Source organism: Salmo salar, unplaced genomic scaffold (genome assembly GCF_965601325.2).
Source record: "Salmo salar unplaced genomic scaffold, fSalSal1 ptg000465l, whole genome shotgun sequence".
NCBI lineage: Eukaryota > Metazoa > Chordata > Actinopteri > Salmoniformes > Salmonidae > Salmo > Salmo salar.
Window position 1 is genome coordinate 99,265 of NW_027675394.1, and position 19,086 is coordinate 118,350.

Consider the following 19,086-nt stretch of genomic DNA (forward strand, 5'->3'; position numbering starts at 1 on the left):
GGATGGTGCAGGGGGAGGGGGTCAACTGTGCTCGCTGTACCCAAAGAGGGCAACGTCATGACATATGCATATCCTACCTTCTGAGTCTGAGTAGGAGGCAGTTTAATTTGGGTACGTTTTTCATCCGGCCGTGAAAATACTGCCCCCTATAGTGAAGAGGTTAATGCTAGTTTGTGCTAGTTTGACCACCAGATGGTATCTTTGAGAATCATTCGATAGCCTTCAATAGTGGCTGTACTAGAGAATTTAAAACCTTTTTTTGTAAGAACATACTACCTTCAGGCTCTGATCAGGCCCTACACCCAAGCGAGGGCACTGCGTTCATCCACCTCTGGCCTGCTGGCCCCCCTACTTCTGCGGAAGCACAGTTCCCGCTCAGCCCAGTCAAAACTGTTCGCTGCTCTGGCACCCCAATGGTGGAACAAGCTCCCTCACGACGCCAGGACAGCGGAGTCAATCACCACCTTCCGGAGACACCTGAAACCCCACCTCTTTAAGGAATACCTAGGATAGGATAAAGTAATCCTTCTAACCCCCCCCCCTAAAAAGATTTAGATGTTCTATTGTAAAGTGGTTGTTCCACTGATATCATAAGGTGAATGCACCAATTTGTAAGTCACTCTGGATAAGAGCGTCTGCTAAATGACTTAAATGTAAATGTAAATGATCCAAAGCCATGAATGAGGTGCCGGGGCTATATAACTGTCCCATCATCTTGATAATATATACAATATTTTGGAGATGATTTCGTTTTCAAAAAAAGAATATCATGGAATATAATTGAACATTTTCGTTTCTCCATCCTTGTCTCAGAGCAGAGCGAAACGGTGCTGAAATAGTCATCCACATTGGGTAGGCTATATATAACGATAATCTGGAGATATTTAGTTCTCAATAAAACTAAAGTAAGCGATTGTAATCTGAATGAAGGATAAAATAATATTTATAAACGGCAACATATTTATTGATGTTTTTAGAGGGAGAGAAGAACATCCCGGCCAGCCAAAACCTCCCCTGACACAGATGATGCTTGATACAGCCAACCTAACTAATAAATACATTTGACGATAGAATTCTCCCCCTGCCCTCCTTCTAGGCAAGTCTATTGTTCTGCTAATAGCCCTGCTAATAGACAAGTCTATTGTTCTGCTGATAGCCCTGCTAATAGACAAGCCTATTGTTCTGCTAATAGCCCTGCTAATAGACAAGTATATTGTTCTGCTAATAGCCCTGCTAATAGACAAGTCTATTGTTCTGCTAATAGCCCTGCTAATAGACAAGTCTATTGTTCTGCTAATAGCCCTGCTAATAGACAAGTCTATTGTTCTGCTAATAGCCCTGCTAATAGACACTTCTATTGTTCTGCTAATAGACAAGCCTATTGTTCTGCTAATAGCCCTGCTAATAGACAAGCCTATTGTTCTGCTAATAGCCCTGCTAATAGACAAGTATATTGTTCTGCTAATAGCCCTGCTAATAGACAAGTGTATTGTTCTGCTAATAGCCCTGCTAATAGACAAGTCTATTGTTCTGCTAATAGCCCTGCTAATAGACAAGTCTATTGTTCTGCTAATAGCCCTGCTAATAGACTAGTCTATTGTTCTGCTAATAGCCCTGCTAATAGACAAGGCTATTGTTCTGCTAATAGCCCTGCTAATAGACAAGTATATTGTTCTGCTAATAGCCCTGCTAATAGACAAGCCTATTGTTCTGCTAATAGCCCTGCTAATAGACAAGTCTATTGTTCTGCTAATAGCCCTGCTAATAGACATGTCTATTGTTCTGCTAATAGCCCTGCTAATAGACACTTATATTGTTCTGCTAATAGACAAGCCTATTGTTCTGCTAATAGCCCTGCTAATAGACAAGCCTAGTGTTCTGCTAATAGCCCTGCTAATAGACAAGTCTATTGTTCTGCTAATAGCCCTGCTAATAGGCAAGTCTATTGTTCTGGTAATAGCCCTTCTAATAGCCATAATGGAACTGTACTAGTATTTTCCAGTAAGCAACAATTTGTTTACCTTCATTAGACAACTTTATTCCAATATTTCTGTAATCGATATTTATTCCCATATTAATTCATTATGGATCCATAACTAAATAAACATCTGCATTTTGAAAGATAATTTTTATCATTATTTTATTAAGGAAAGCATAAAGATGCTGATGAAGAAATACAGTACTGTACAGCTTTATATGACATTTTGCGGTTGCATGAGGTCACCCACACACACTGTAAACATTTGGATAATAAAGCATTTAAAGCATTTTCATGATAGAAGCTGCCTGCATTTGTTTATTAGGCTACTGTCTGACAAGTAAACATAGTCTACAGTACATACTGTAGTAAACACAGCCTACAGTACATACTGTAGTAAACACAGCCAACAGTACATACTGTAGTAAACACAGTCTACAGTACATACTGTAGTAAACACAGCCTATAGTACATACTGTAGTAAACATGCCAATACCGCCTGTCTCTGGACCAATGCATCAGCTGTCACCTCTATTTCCAGAGAGACTATTCAAGCCATCGATTCACTGATGAATGAAGATGATGAGCGATCGGTCATCTGTAATATGCTGGCTTCATGGCACATCAACATCACTCTAATCACAGTCAGAAGACAGTTGAAGAAACTGGAGTGGACTTATGGTAAGGCTCAGTAAGACATGGTCCATGTAAACAGTGGGGGGAAAAAGTATTTGATCCCCTGCTGATTTTGTACGTTTGTCCACTGATAAAGAAAGGATCAGTCTATAATTTTAATGGTAGGTTTATTTGAACAGTGAGAGACATAATAACAACAAAAAGATCCAGAAAAACTCATGTCAGAAATGTTATAAATTGGTTTGCATATTAATGAGGGAAATAAGTATTTGACCCCCTCTCAATCAGAAGATTTCTGGCTCCCAGGTGTCTTTTATACAGGTAACAAGCTGAGATTAGGAGCACACTCTTAAAGGGAGTGCTCCTAACCGCAGCTTGTTACCTGTAAAAAAGACACCTGTCCACAGAAGCAATCAATCAATCAGATTCCAAACTCTCCACCATGGCCAAGACCAAAGAGCTCTCCAAGAATGTCAGGGACAAGATTGTAGACCTACACAAGGCTGGAATGGGCTACAAGACCATCGCCAAGCAGCTTGGTGAGAAGGTGACAACATTTGGTGCGATTATTCGCAAATGGAAGAAACACAAAAGAACTGTCAATATCCCTCAGCCTGGGGCTCCATGCAAGATCTCACCTCGTGGGGTTGCAATGATCATGAGAACGGTGAGGAATCAGCCCAGAACTACACAGGAGGATCTTGTCAATGATCTCAAGGCAGCTGGGACCATAGTCACCAAGAAAACAATTGGTAACACACTACGCCGTGAAGGACTGAAATCCTGCAGCGCCCGCAAGGTCCCCCTGCTCAAGAATACATATACATGCCCGTCTGAAGTTTGCCAATGAACATCTGAATGATTCAGAGGACAACTGGTGAAAGTGTTGTGGTCAGATGAGACCAAAAAGGAGCTCTTTGGCATCAACTCAACTCGCCGTGTTTGGAGGAGGAGGAATGCTGCCTATGACCCCAAGAACACCATCACCACCGTCAAACATGGACGTGGAAACATTATGCTTTGGGGGTGTTTTTCTGCTAAGGGGACAGGACAACTTCACCGCATCAAAGGGACGATGGACGGGGCCATGTACCGTCAAATCTTGGGTGAGAGCATCCTTCCCTCAGCCAGGGCATTGAAAATGGGTCGTGGATGGGTATTCCAGCATGACAATGACCAAAAACACACGGCCAAGGCAACAAAGGAGTGGCTCAAGAAGAAGCACATTAAGGTCCTGGAGTGGCCTAGCCAGTCTCCAGACCTTAATCCCATAGAAAATCTGTGGAGGGAGCTGAAGGTTCGAGTTGCCAAACGTCAGCCTCGAAACCTTAATGACTTGGAGAAGATCTGCAAAGAGGAGTGGGACAAAATCCCTCCTGAGATGTGTACAGACCTGGTGGCCAACTACAAGAAACGTCTGACCTCTGTGATTGCCAACAAGGGTTTTGCCACCAAGTACTAAGTCATGTTTTGCAGAGGGGTCAAATACTTATTTCCCTCATTAAAATGCAAATCATTTAATAACATTTTTGACATGCGTTTTTCTGGATTTTTTTGTTGTTTCTGGACTTTTTTGTTGTCTCTCACTGTTCATTTCTTTGTAAGTGGGCAAACGTACAAAATCAGCAGGGGTCAAATACTTTTTTCCCCCACTGTATATATATATTACCTGCAGACTCCCAATCCAAAGGTTGTGTGTTCAATTCCTGCGCTAGAAAGGTTTATGTTGTATTAAAGCTTTTCCAAACCTTAACGCTAATCTTAACTATTCAGAATCAATGGCTGAATTTAAGTTTTAGTTTCACGTTTGCCGAGTTTGACTGACAGCTAAAATATGGCAACACGTGGTGTAATTAAAACTTCAAGCCATGGTGTAATTCTGCTACTGCAGTTACATCACGGGTGTGTGTTTTATTTCAGGACTGGATTGTTATTGTTACAACTATTTATAAGGAAAACACAGACACATTTTATATGTGCAAATCATGTAGGAAAACAATGAAAGCATAATGTTTTGTTGTTGCCATATAAAACTCGGTACAGTCCAAGGACAATTGTAGAGGGTCAAACCAAATGTGGTAAAGTGGAGGGGGATTTTTTAACAGGGTTTGATCCTCTGACACTGTTTAAAACACTCCTCCACCACACGGGCCACAAGACCACCCTTGGCCTCAATCACCACCCCGGTCCTCAATCTCTTAGCAAGCCGCCAGCCTACTAGATGGTAATAGCCACTCACGTTGCCCCTACTAGATGGTAATAGCCACTCACGTTGCCCCTACTAGATGGTAATAGCCACTCACGTTGCCCCTACTAGATGGTAATAGCCACTCACGTTGCCCCTAGTGGACGGTGTAGCTTCCACATTTCACCAGGTCCATAACTAATCTGGTACCTGCTGAATATGCAACAATAAGATTTAACAGTGATATGCTCTAGGACGCTCTGACCAAATGAACACACGTCGGTAAGCCTTTCCCCACTGCAGACACGTTACAAAGGACCATGGAATACAGGATGGAGTAAAGGACCATGGAATACAGGATGGAGTAAAGGACCATGGAGTAAAGGATGGAGTAAAGGACCATGGAGTAAAGGACTATGGAATAAAGGACCATGGAATAAAGGATGGAGTAAAGGACCATGGAATAAAGGATGGAGTAAAGGACCATGGAATACAGGATGGAGTAAAGGACCATGGAATAAAGGATGGAGTAAAGGACCATGGAATAAAGGATGGAGTAAAGGACCATGGAATAAAGGATGGAGCAAAGGACCATGGAATAAAGGATGGAGTAAAGGACCATGGAATAAAGGATGGAGTAAAGGACCATGGAATAAAGGATGGAGTAAAGGACCATGGAATAAAGGATGGAGCAAAGGACCATGGAATAAAGGATGGAGTAAAGGACCATGGAATAAAGGATGGAGTAAAGGACCATGGAATAAAGGATGGAGCAAAGGACCATGGAATAAAGGATGGAGTAAAGGACCATGGAATAAAGGATGGAGCAAAGGACCATAGAATAAAGGATGGAGTAAAGGACCATGGAATAAAGGATGGAGTAAAGGACCATGGAATAAAGGATGGAGCAAAGGACCATGGAATAAAGGATGGAGTAAAGGACCATGGAATAAAGGATGGAGTAAAGGACCATGGAATACAGGATGGAGTAAAGGACCATGGAATAAAGGATGGAGTAAAGGACCATGGAATAAAGGATGGAGTAAAGGACCATGGAATAAAGGATGGAGTAAAGGACCATGGAATAAAGGATGGAGCAAAGGACCATGGAATAAAGGATGGAGTAAAGGACCATGGAATAAAGGAGGGAGTAAAGGACCATGGAGTAAAGGATGGAGTAAAGGACCATGGAATAAAGGATGGAGTAAAGGACCATGGAATAAAGGATGGAGTAAAGGACCATGGAATAAAGGATGGAGCAAAGGACCATGGAATAAAGGATGGAGCAAAGGACCATGGAATAAAGGATGGAGTAAAGGACCATGGAATAAAGGATGGAGTAAAGGACCATGGAATAAAGGATGGAGCAAAGGACCATGGAATACAGGATGGAGTAAAGGACCATGGAATAAAGGATGGAGTAAAGGACCATGGAATAAAGGATGGAGCAAAGGATGGAGTAAAGGACCATGGAATAAAATATGTGAACACATGGATTATGTAGAAGCACTGAACCTCACGGGTTAATATAATATCTGATGTTACTGAGATATACATAAAGAGATTCAGGTGTGTGTGTGCTTTGATATTCTTACCCTATAGGGTTTAGCATAGGGGCTAGGACATAACAAGTCAACAAGAACAGAAGAGAAACAATCAGATTAAGCTTCCAGTCTGGTGGTTCTGTTGTAGTGCAGAGTTCCACAGAGGGGGTCAGCACTACAACAGAACCACCAGACTGGATCAGCTGACTCCCTCTGTGGAACTCTGCACTACTACAGAACCACCAGACTGGATCAGCTGACCCCCTCTGTGGAACTCTGCACTACAACAGAACCACCAGACTGGATCAGCTGACTCCCTCTGTGGAACTCTGCACTACTACAGAACCACCAGACTGGATCAGCTGACCCCCTCTGTGGAACTCTGCACTACAACAGAACCACCAGACTGGATCAGCTGACCCCCTCTGTGGAACTCTGCACTACAATAGAACCACAGGACTGGATCAGCTGACCCCCTCTGTGGAACTCTGCACTACAACAGAACCACCAGACTGGATCAGCTGACTCCCTCTGTGGAACTCTGCACTACAACAGAACCACCAGACTGGATCAGCTGACCCCCTCTGTGGAACTCTGCACTACAACAGAACCACCAGACTGGATCAGCTGACTCCCTCTGTGGAACTCTGCACTACAACAGAACCACCAGACTGGATCAGCTGACTCCCTCTGTGGAACTCTGCACTACAACAGAACCACCAGACTGGATCAGCTGACCCCTCTGTGGAACTCTGCACTACAACAGAACCACCAGACTGGATCAGCTGACCCCCTCTGTGGAACTCTGCACTACAACAGAACCACCAGACTGGATCAGCTGACCCCCTCTGTGGAACTCTGCACTACAACAGAACCACCAGACTGGATCAGCTGACCCCTCTGTGGAACTCTGCACTACAACAGAACCACCAGACTGGATCAGCTGACCCCCTCTGTGGAACTCTGCACTACTACAGAACCACCAGACTGGATCAGCTGACCCCCTCTGTGGAACTCTGCACTACTACAGAACCACCAGACTGGATCAGCTGACTCCCTCTGTGGAACTCTGCACTACAACAGAACCACCAGACTGGATCAGCTGACTCCCTCTGTGGAACTCTGCACTACAACAGAACCACCAGACTGGATCAGCTGACTCCCTCTGTGGAACTCTGCACTACAACAGAACCACCAGACTGGATCAGCTGACCCCCTCTGTGGAACTCTGCACTACAACAGAACCACCAGACTGGATCAGCTGACCCCCTCTGTGGAACTCTGCACTACAACAGAAGCACCAGACTGGATCAGCTGACCCCTCTGTGGAACTCTGCACTACAACAGAACCACCAGACTGGATCAGCTGACCCCCTCTGTGGAACTCTGCACTACTACAGAACCACCAGACTGGATCAGCTGACCCCCTCTGTGGAACTCTGCACTACTACAGAACCACCAGACTGGATCAGCTGACCCCCTCTGTGGAACTCTGCACTACTACAGAACCACAGGACTGGATCAGCTGACCCCCTCTGTGGAACTCTGCACTACTACAGAACCACCAGACTGGATCAGCTGACTCCCTCTGTGGAACTCTGCACTACAACAGAACCACAGGACTGGATCAGCTGACCCCTCTGTGGAACTCTGCACTACTACAGAACCACTGGACTGGATCAGCTGACCCCCTCTGTGGAACTCTGCACTACTACAGAACCACTGGACTGGATCAGCTGACCCCCTCTGTGGAACTCTGCACTACTACAGAACCACCAGACTGGATCAGCTGACCCCTCTGTGGAACTCTGCACTACAACAGAACCACCAGACTGGATCAGCTGACCCCTCTGTGGAACTCTGCACTACTACAGAACCACTGGACTGGATCAGCTGACCCCCTCTGTGGAACTCTGCACTACTACAGAACCACTGGACTGGATCAGCTGACCCCCTCTGTGGAACTCTGCACTACTACAGAACCACCAGACTGGATCAGCTGACCCCCTCTGTGGAACTCTGCACTACTACAGAACCACTGGACTGGATCAGCTGACCCCCTCTGTGGAACTCTGCACTACTACAGAACCACCAGACTGGATCAGCTGACCCCTCTGTGGAACTCTGACTACAACAGAACCACCAGACTGGATCAGCTGACCCCCTCCCTGTCAGAGAAGGTGATTCATCCTGAAGACATTCAGCAGCAAACAGACATGTTGTCATGGCTGTGACTTACGGAACTCAGGCTTTCCTTGTCTTTGAGACAGAATGTCTTTGGAGATCTTGAGGCAAAAACAAAGGTCAGAGTTGACAGACAGATGGTCTCTCTCATGTCACAAAGACAAAGGTCAGAGTTGACAGACTCTGACCCTAGGAACTAACTCCTAGCCCCTACCTCCTAGGAACTAACACCTAGCCCCTACCTCCTACGAACTAACTCCTAGCCCCTACCTCTTAGGAACTAACTCCTAGCCCCTACCTCCTAGGAACTAACTCCTAGCCCCTACCTCTTAGGAACTAACTCTTAGCCCCTACCTCTTAGGAACTAACTCCTAGCCCCTACCTCTTAGGAACCAGCTCCTAGCCCCTACCTCTTAGGAACCAGCTCCTAGCCCCTACCTCTTAGAAACTAACTCTTAGCCCCTACTCCTAGGAACTAACTCTTAGCCCCTACTCCTAGGAACTAACTCTTAGCCCCTACTCCTAGGAACTAACTCCTAGCCCCTACCTCTTAGGAACCAGCTCCTAGCCCCTACCTCCTAGGAACTAAGTCCTAGCCCCTACCTCCTAGGAACTAAGTCCTAGCCCCTACCTCTTACGAACTAACTCCTAGCCCCTACCTCTTAGGAACTAACTCCTAGCCCCTACCTCCTCTCCTAGTCACTAACTCCTACCCCTTGCCTCCTAGGCACTAACTCCTAGCCCATAACTCCTAGGGAACTAACTCCTAGCCCCTACCCCTAGGTACTAACTCCTAGCCCCTACCTCCTAGGAACTAACTCCTAGCCCCTACCCCCTAGGTACTAACTCCTAGCCCCTAGGCACTAACTCCTAGCCCCCCCCCTCTCTCTCTCTCTCTCTCTCTCTCTCTCTCTATATATATATATATATATATATATATATATATATATATATGTATGTCTGCTCTCTATCTCTCTCTCTGCTCTCTCTCTCTATATATCTTCTCTCTATCTCTCTGCTCTCTCTCTATATATCTGCTCTCTATCTATCTCTCTATCTCTATCTCTATCTATCTCTATCTCTATCTATCTCTCTGCTCTCTCTCTATATATCTGCTCTCTATCTATCTCTCTGCACTCTCTCTATATATCTGCTCTCTCCATCTCTCTCTCTGCTCTCTCTCTGCTCTCTCTCTCTCTCTCTCTCTCTCTCTATATATATATATATATATATATAGATATATATATATATCTGCTCTCTATCTGTCTCTCTGCTCTCTCTCTCTCTATTTCTGCTCTCTCCATCTCTCTCTGCTCTCTCTCTATATATATATCTGCTCTCTCCATCTCTCTCTCTGCTCTCTCTCTCTATATATATGCTCTCTATCTATCTCTCTGCTCTCTCTATATATATCTGCTCTCAATATCTGCTCTGTGGGATCAATAGCACCCAATTTATGCATCCAAAATCGCTCCTTAGTCTGTCTGTGTGTTAACAACCGCCCTTGGTTAGATTCCAACCCTGCTATTCTTAGCTGAGCTACTGGATGAGATCTATAGTGGGGTTTTGCTAGACTCTTTACTTATATGATATAGGTGTTTGGGGTTTAGACAGACTCTTTACTTATATGATATAGGTGTGTGGGGTTTTGACAGACTCTACTTATATGATATAGGTGTTTGGGGTTTGACAGACTCTACTTATATGATATAGGTGTTTGGGGTTTTGACAGACTCTACTTATATGATATAGGTGTTTGGGGTTTAGACAGACTCTTTACTTATATGATATAGGTGTTTGGGTCTGGCTTCCAAGGAGTTCCTGGTTTCTCCAGTATACACTTATCTACATTGTAGACATTCAATACAATATACAATGTTGGTGGTCTTCAGTTGAAAAACCTCCCATACTGGAGCCCCTAAACCTGACAATTTGTTATGAATATATTTTACTTGTCTAAAATGTAATCCACTCCACACTGCCTTATCCCTAAATCCAGAGTGTACCAGCATATCTTTCAAATGTGTATATCACTGGTATGCTGATATTACTCTGAATTGTGGGAGAACCTCCACCTCCTCTGCTGGAAAGGACCCTTCACTACAGAGTTAAACTTCATAGAAGACTGTGAATATGTGGTGACCAATGGGATAACACTTCCCTCATTACTGGTCCCCTCATGTATAGGTTCAGTTCCAAACACAGTGCTCACCTCTGTTCTTATGGTGCAGAGGAAACATTTGAAATAACCTCTGGGCCTAAGAGCCTTAAATTATTCCTATATCCTCCTTCACATGTTTTCCTGTGTACAAATCCTGTGAAATCTGATAAGCTGTGACTTTATCAAGCCTCTGTATGTGTGTTTTGGATGAAAACATGTTTTGTGTAAGAGGGCATGAGTGTCCGTAGGTTTGAAATAAACCTTTGTTGCTAATTGCTTCATGTTATCACTACCTTCTACAGAAAATACCTCAGTGTCCAAAAATTATATTTGTTCCGGCTGAATATTATGTTTAATCGTGATTGACGGATGATGTGTACTCAAAATCTGCACAAATTCCATAAATTCTAAATACCGTAGATACAAGGGTGTAAGATTTATGCATTTTTGGAAGACTAATTTTTCCCATTCAGCCATACAAATATTGGCATATGACGGGGTGAACTTCTTCCCCATAGCTGTACCATGCATTTGAAGAAAACAATTAGATTTGAATTCAAAGTAATTTCTTGTTAGGCTGAGTTCTAGTAATTGTAATAATGCCTCATCAGTTCTATCTATGTCCAGATATCTATGATTTTATTTTTAAATTGCTCTAAGACCCAAGTTGGTGTCAATGTTGGTGTACAAACATGTCAATATTTATTGAGAAAAACAGTTTCATGAGGCACACAAATTTCTTTCAGTTTTCTCACAAATTCATAAGTGTTTTTGATGAAGCTTGGATGTTTCCGTGACAGGATTTATAAAATGATCTAAGTCCCCTATAATCTGCCTAATTTGTCTCTGGGTCTCCTGCTGCAGTGAATGAGTCAGTGGTCTAGAATGTTTTGACTCAATTGTCTTTTAGCCTCTATGAGGTACTGGGTTTTATCCAACATAACAATCTTTGATCCTTTATCCGCTGGTTTTAAAACTACGTTAGAATTCTTACTTAATTAAGGACTTTAATGCTTTACGTTCCTGTTTTGTCTGGTTATCTGTCCCTGCCACATAAAACCTAAATGTACTAAAAGATGTGGAGTACTTTTGAATGAAGGTCTGCATCATATGAGACACTAACTGCAGCGTGGGTTCCCAGTGGGATGAACTAATAAACGGTTTGATTATCAGTATCACAATTAAAATGATCAAGTAGTTTTAATTTCCTGTGATACGTATGAAGATCCCTCCTGAGCTCCATGTGATCTACCTCAGCAGGGTGTCGGGATAAACATCAGGCGCTTCTCCAGAAGGTTCTGCTACTGTAAGTGTAAAAGTAATCCATAAGTTAAGTACATTGGAGTGTTGGGGAGTAACCCCTCTTCCCCTCTTAATAGTTTAACTGGGTTAGGGTTATGGTTGGGTTTGGTTCCACCCTTCCACAAGCGCTGTCAGGATAATGTCTCCACAGCCCCCTCCACCTCCGACTGTTCCTGAATATCTAGGAACAGAGGAACCATCCCAGATTAGACTAGAATCCTACCGTAGACACAGGTTTTCTGTCCACAAACCTTCATTTAATAACAACTGGTTCATATGAAGAGAGTGTCTGGAATACTTGGTTACTGAAGATGTGGCATTGCTGGAAGTTCTGTGTGGGGTCCATCTATTGTTCAACCCCATTAAAATGACCATAAAGTCTATATAGAACCTTTAAGTTAAACACCTCACAGATCTGTTCATGGCAAAGCAGTTCAATGAATGATACTAATTGATTCTTAAAGAATATAACTTATAAATCATCTCGAGGAGTCACCTGTGACAGTATTCATAAAGAGTAGGAGAGCTGATCTAGGATCAGTTTAGCCTTTTAGATCATAATGCATCAGATTAAATGGAGAGGGGGGACCTGATCCTAGATCATAATGAATCAGATTACATGGAGAGGGGGGACCTGATCCTAGATCATAATGAATCAGATTACATGGAGAGGGGGGACCTGATCCTAGATCATAATGAATCAGATTACATGGAGAGGAGGGACCTGATCCTAGATCATAATGAATCAGATTACATGGAGAGGGGGGACCTGATCCTAGATCATAATGAATCAGATTACATGGAGAGGAGGGACCTGATCCTAGATCATAATCAGATTACATGGAGAGGGGGGGACCTGATCCTAGATCATAATGAATCAGATTACATGGAGAGGGGGGACCTGATCCTAGATCATAATGAATCAGATTACATGGAGAGGGGGGACCTGATCCTAGATCATAATGAATCAGATTACATGGAGAGGGGGGACCTGATCCTAGATCATAATGAATCAGATTACATGAAGAGGAGGGTTATGAGAGAACCCCCACATCACTAGCTTCTCTTTATTCAACCTGCCATCTACCCACCTGGGGACTGAGGCTTATGAGAGAACCCCCACATCACTAGCTTCTCTTTATTCAACCTGCCATCTACCCACCTGGGGACTGAGGGTTATGAGAGAACCCCCACATCACTAGCTTCTCTTTATTCAACCTGCCATCTACCCACCTGGGGACTGAGGGTTATGAGAGAACCCCCACATCACTAGCTTCTCTTTATTCAACCTGCCATCTACCCAGCTGGGGACTGAGGGTTATGAGGGAACCCCCACATCACTATCTTGCATGTTTTGCAGTCTTGTAAAGATAAGGAGGGGACGACTGGGAGGCAGGTTGGCATTTATTGTCATGAATCTTGTTCTGGAGGCAGGTTGGCATTTATTGTCATGAATCTTGTTCTGGAGGCAGGTTGGCATTTATTGTCATGAATCTTGCCCTGGAGGCAGGTTGGCAGTTATTGTCATGAATCTTGCCCTGGAGGCAGGTTGGCATTTATTGTCATGAATCTTGCCCTGGAGGCAGGTTGGCATTTATTGTCATGAATCTTGCCCTGGAGGCAGGTTGGCATTTATTGTCATGAATCTTGCCCTGGAGGCAGGTTGGCATTTATTGTCATGAATCTTGTTCTGGAGGCAGGTTGGCATTTATTGTCCTGAATCTTGCCCTGGAGGCAGTTCAGCAAAGTGGTCGCTAGCTGGCACAGGCACAAAGTAATACAATCAGATTTTAATCCTTACCTTAACCCTAACCACACTGTTAATCCTTCCCTTTAATTAAGACCATAAAACAACATTATTTTCCACAGCCAATTTTGATTTTGCAGCTGGCATATCTAGATGAAATCGCGCAGTTCTGCCTCCAGGTCAAGATTCATGACAAACATCAACCTGCGACTGGAGAGTTAATGTAAAATCAATTACAAAATTGTTGAGAAGCCTTTTTTTTAGACTTGGCACTCCGGTACCCCTTGCCATGTGGTAGAAGAGAGAACAGTCTATGACTGGGGACGCTGGGGTCTTTGACAATTTTTAGGGCCTTCCTTTGACACCGCCTGGTGTAGAGGTCCTGGATGGCAGGCAGCTTAGCCATAGTGATGTACTGGGCCGTACGCTTTACCCTCTGTAGTGCCTTGCGGTCAGAGGCTGAGCAATTGCTGTACCAGGCAGTGATGCAACCAACCACAGATGGGTCTATAATGAGGTACAGCACACATATCTAGCTCAACCAACCATCGATGGGTATATAATGAAGTACAGAATACATATCTAGCTGAACCAACCACAGATTGGTATATAATGAGGTACAGAATACATATCTAGCTGAACCAACCACCGATGAGTCTATAATGAGGTACAGAATACATATCTAGCTGAACCAACCACCGATGGGTATATAATGAGGTACAGAATACATATCTAGCTGAACCAACCACCGATGGGTCTATAATGAGGTACAGAATACATATCTAGCTGAACCAACCACCGATGGGTCTATAATGAGGTACAGAATACATATCTAGCTGAACCAACCACCGATGGGTATATAATGAGATACAGAATACATATCTAGCTGAACCAACCCCAGATGGGTCTATAAGAGGTACAGAATACATATCTAGCTGAACCAACCACCGATGGGTATATAATGAGATACAGAATACATATCTAGCTGAACCAACCACAGATGGGTCTATAATGAGGTACAGAATACATATCTAGCTGAACCAACTGTAGAACCACTGAAAGCTCCTGCGTGTCGGTATCTTCACTAGTGGTTCCCAGCACCAAACCTGTAAACAATCATGTTCAAATGTATCTTCAGATACCCAGCTGGATCCCCTTCTGCTGGGAACTTCGCAAGAAGATAAACACACAAACACTAAATGTTTCAACAGAAGTCAAGGGTTACATTTACATGTGGTAAAGGAAAAACAACATCTGAAAAGTGGTTTCTAGAAATAAAAAGTAAGGAAGAAGATGTTTTCATCACATTGAATATGAACTTTGTAGTAGAGTGGAGTTGCTGGTTAAAAATCATGCAGATCACTATTCATCCAGACTACCTGGCATAAGTCCTTTCCACAGTCCTACTGCTTGGAGTTAGTGTTAGAGTTGGGTTAGGGTTAGGGTTGGGTTGGTGTTAAGGTTGGGTTAGGGTTAGGGTTGGGTTAGGGTTGGGTTAGGGTTAGGGTTGGGTTAGGGTTCGAGTTGGTGTTGGATTAGGGTTAGGGGTGGGTTAGAGTTAGAGTTAGAGTTAAGGGTTAGGGTTAGGGTTAAGGATAGAGTTGGATTTGGGTTAGGGTTGGGTTGTGATGGTGTTAAGGTTAGGTTGGGGTTAGGGTTAGAGTTGCGGTTGGGTTAGGGTTAGGTTAGGGTTGGGTTGGTGTTAGGGTTGGGTTAGGGTTGAGGACAGGGTTGGGGTAAGTGTCAGAGTTATGGTTATGGATAGGGATGGGTTGAAGCTAGGGTTAGGTTTAGAGTTGGGGTTGAGTTAGGGTTGGGTTAGGGTTAGGGCTGGGTTAGGGTTAAGGATAGAGTTGGGTTAGGGTTATGGTTGGGTTAGGGTTGGGTTGGAGTTAGGGTTGGGTTAGGGTTAAGGATAGGGTTGGGTTAGGGTTATGGTTGGGTTAGGGTTGGGTTGGAGTTAGGGTTGGGTTAGGGTTAAGGATAGGGTTGGGTTGCATTGGTGTTCAGGTTAGTTTTGGGTTAGGGTTAGAGTTGGGTTTGGGTTAGGGTTGGGTTAGAGTTGAGGTTGGGTTAGGGTTAGGGTTGGGTTAGAGTTGGGGTTGGGTTAGGGTTAGTGTTGGATTAGGGTTGGATTGGTGTTAGGGTTGGGTTAGAGTTGAGGTTGGGTTAGGGTTAGAGTTGGGGTTGGGTTAGAGTTGAGGTTGGGTTAGGGTTAGAGTTGGGTTAGGGTTAGGGTTAGGGTTGAGTTAGAGTTGGGGTTGAGTTAGGGTTGGGGTTGGGTTAGTGTTAGGGTTGGGTTATGGTTGGGTTAGGGTTGGGTTAGGGTTAAGGATTGAGTTGGGTTAGGGTTGGGTTTGGTTGGTGTTAAGGTTAGGGTTGGGTTAGGGTTATAGTTGGGTTACGGTTAAGGATAGAGTTGGGTTTGGGTTAGCATTGGGTTAGGGTTGGGTTGGTGTTAGGTTAGGGTTAACCTCTATCCCACCTACTCAACAGCCAGTTGAATCCTGTGGCGCGTTATTCAAATACCTTAGATATGCTATTACTTCAATTTTTAAAAAATATGACTATTTTACACCATTTTTAAAGATAAGACTCTCGTTAATCTAACCACACTGTCCGATTTCAAAAAGGCTTTACAACGAAAGCAAAACATTAGATTATGTCAGCAGAGTACCCAGCCAGAAATAATCAGACACCCATTTTTCAAGCTAGCATATAATGTCACAAAAACCAAAACCACAGCTAAATGCAGCACTAACCTTTGATGATCTTCATCAGATGACACTCCTAGGACATTATTTTATACAATACATGCATGTTTTGTTCAATCAAGTTCATATTTATATCAAAAACCAGCTTTTAACATTGGCATGTGACGTTCAGAACTAGCATACCCACCGAAAACTTCCGGTGAATTTACTAAATTACTCACGATAAACGTTCACAAAAACATAACAATTATTTTAAGAATTATAGATACAGAAATCCTTTATGCAATCGCGGTGTCCGATTTTAAAATAGCTTTTCGGTGAAAGCACATTTTGCAATATTCTGAGTAGATAGCCCGGCCATCATGGCTAACTATTTTGACACCCACCAAGTTTGGCACTCACCAAACTCAGATTTACTATAAGAAAAATTGGATTACCTTTGCTGTTCTTCGTCAGAATGCACTCCCAGAACTTCTACTTCAACACCCAATGTTGTTTTTGTTCCAAATAATCCATAGTTATATCCAAATAGCTGCGTTTTGTTCTTGCGTTCAAGATACTATCCGAAGGGTGACGTGCCGGACGCTGTTTAAAATCTATTTTTATGCGATTTTTCTCGTAAAATAGCGATAATATTCCGACTGGGAGACCTTGTTTTCGTTCAAACACTGAAAATAGAAAATGGAGTCTTCACATGCACGCGCGCACCCGTGTCATTGTTCTCAGAACAACCACTTTCCAAAAGCCCTACTGTTTTTCGCCCAGGGACAACAGAGTCATCATTCCCCGTTCTGGCGCCTTCTGAGAGCCTTAGAAAATGTCACGTTACAGCAGAGATCCTCTATTTTCGATAAAGAGGCTATAGAAGGACAAGAAATGGTCAGACAGGGCACTTCCCATATAGAATCTTCTCAGGTTTTGGCCTGCCATATGAGTTCTGTTATACACAGACACCATTCAAACAGTTTTAGAAACTTTAGGGTGTTTTCTATCCAAATCAAACAATTATATGCATATTCTAGTTTCTGGGCAGGAGTAATAACCATATTAAATCGGGTACGTTTTTTATCCGGCCGTGAAAATACTGCCCCCTATCCTAAACAGGTAAAAAAAAAAGTCTAAATATGGATGCAGCTATTGCATATTTCCCCTTTAACACCATACATCAGTTCAACAACTGCAGAGTTTGTGCCTCTGTATTTAAGACAGTACTTACTAGTGTTAATCAGGGCCCGTTCATCGTTAGAACCATTGGATTCCTTAATAAGATGCGTCTGGGAAACCGAGCCCAGAAATCCAGTTTCCTCCTCTTCATCCTCCTCTTCTTCCAATGTGACAGTCATAGTTATGGGTGTAAGATGGCACTGTGATGCCATCTGTTGGTAAATGTTAATTACTGCAACTCCAGTGTTTTTACCAGTGTGCCTGAAATACCCGGATGTATTGCAATATACTGAACAAGACTGGTTACTCTGTCTCATCATTTAACATTCAAACAACCGTCCTTAGTTAGTTAGTTAATTATCACAAAAGTGAGAACTGCTCTAGATTGGAAACTTACATTAATGAGTGTAAAGCCATGTTGGCTTTATGGAAACGATATACAATATATGGGAAAGAATATAGTTGAAGAAATAATCCAAACCTAGTTGTGCCTAGTTAGGACATAACGTTAGCTAGCTAGCTAACGGTACTGTACTATAGCTCATACAACGCCGACGGTCAAACCCGGCTTTCTAATATTTACGTAAATTAACTATAGTAACGTTATGGAAGATATTCACAGAAAACCATCATTGTCTTCGTTATTCATTATTAGTATGTTATATTATTATAATAAATTATTTCGAGACATATTCAGAGCCAAACATCAACCCAACTTAACCTTTTTAACTGTTGTCGCATCCAAACTTGTCACCATCGTTTTCAGTTGTAATTGCGAAGTTCCCGGAAGAAGTCCAGCAACAACGGAGGTTCCTCGATGAACCCACCTTCTAACAAGTTCTTTGAAGAACCTTTTGGGGCTGTTTTTCATTGACCAAGAACCCTACGGTTCTTAGGTGGATCTGAGAACAACTCCAGTTGAACCCTTCATTTTTAGAGTGTAGTCGGCTCTATTTACTCTCAGATTCAAACATGATGATTAGCATCAACATCAGGTCAGCTGCTGCTGCTCCAATACAGTATGAGGTGAGACGGTGAACTGATGTTGAACTGGGCAGTCAGCTGCTGCTGCTCCAATACAGTATGAGGTGAGAGGGTGAACTGATGTTGAACTGGGCAGTCAGCTGCTGCTGTTCCAATACAGTATGAGGTGAGACGGTGAACTGATGTTGAACTGGGCAGTCAGCTGCTGCTGTTCCAATACAGTATGAGGTGAGACGGTGAACTGATGTTGAACCGGGCAGTCAGCTGCTGCTGCTCCAATACAGTATGAGGTGAGACGGTGAACTGATGTTGAACTGGGCAGTCAGTCATTCATTCTGTACTATGAGTCTATCAAATCAAATTGAATTTGACCTTACAGTGAAATGCTTACTTACAAGCCCCTAACCAACAATGCAGTTTTAAAAAGTACAAATAAGAATACTAAATAAAAGGAACAAGAATGAAAGAGCAGAAGTTAAATAATAAT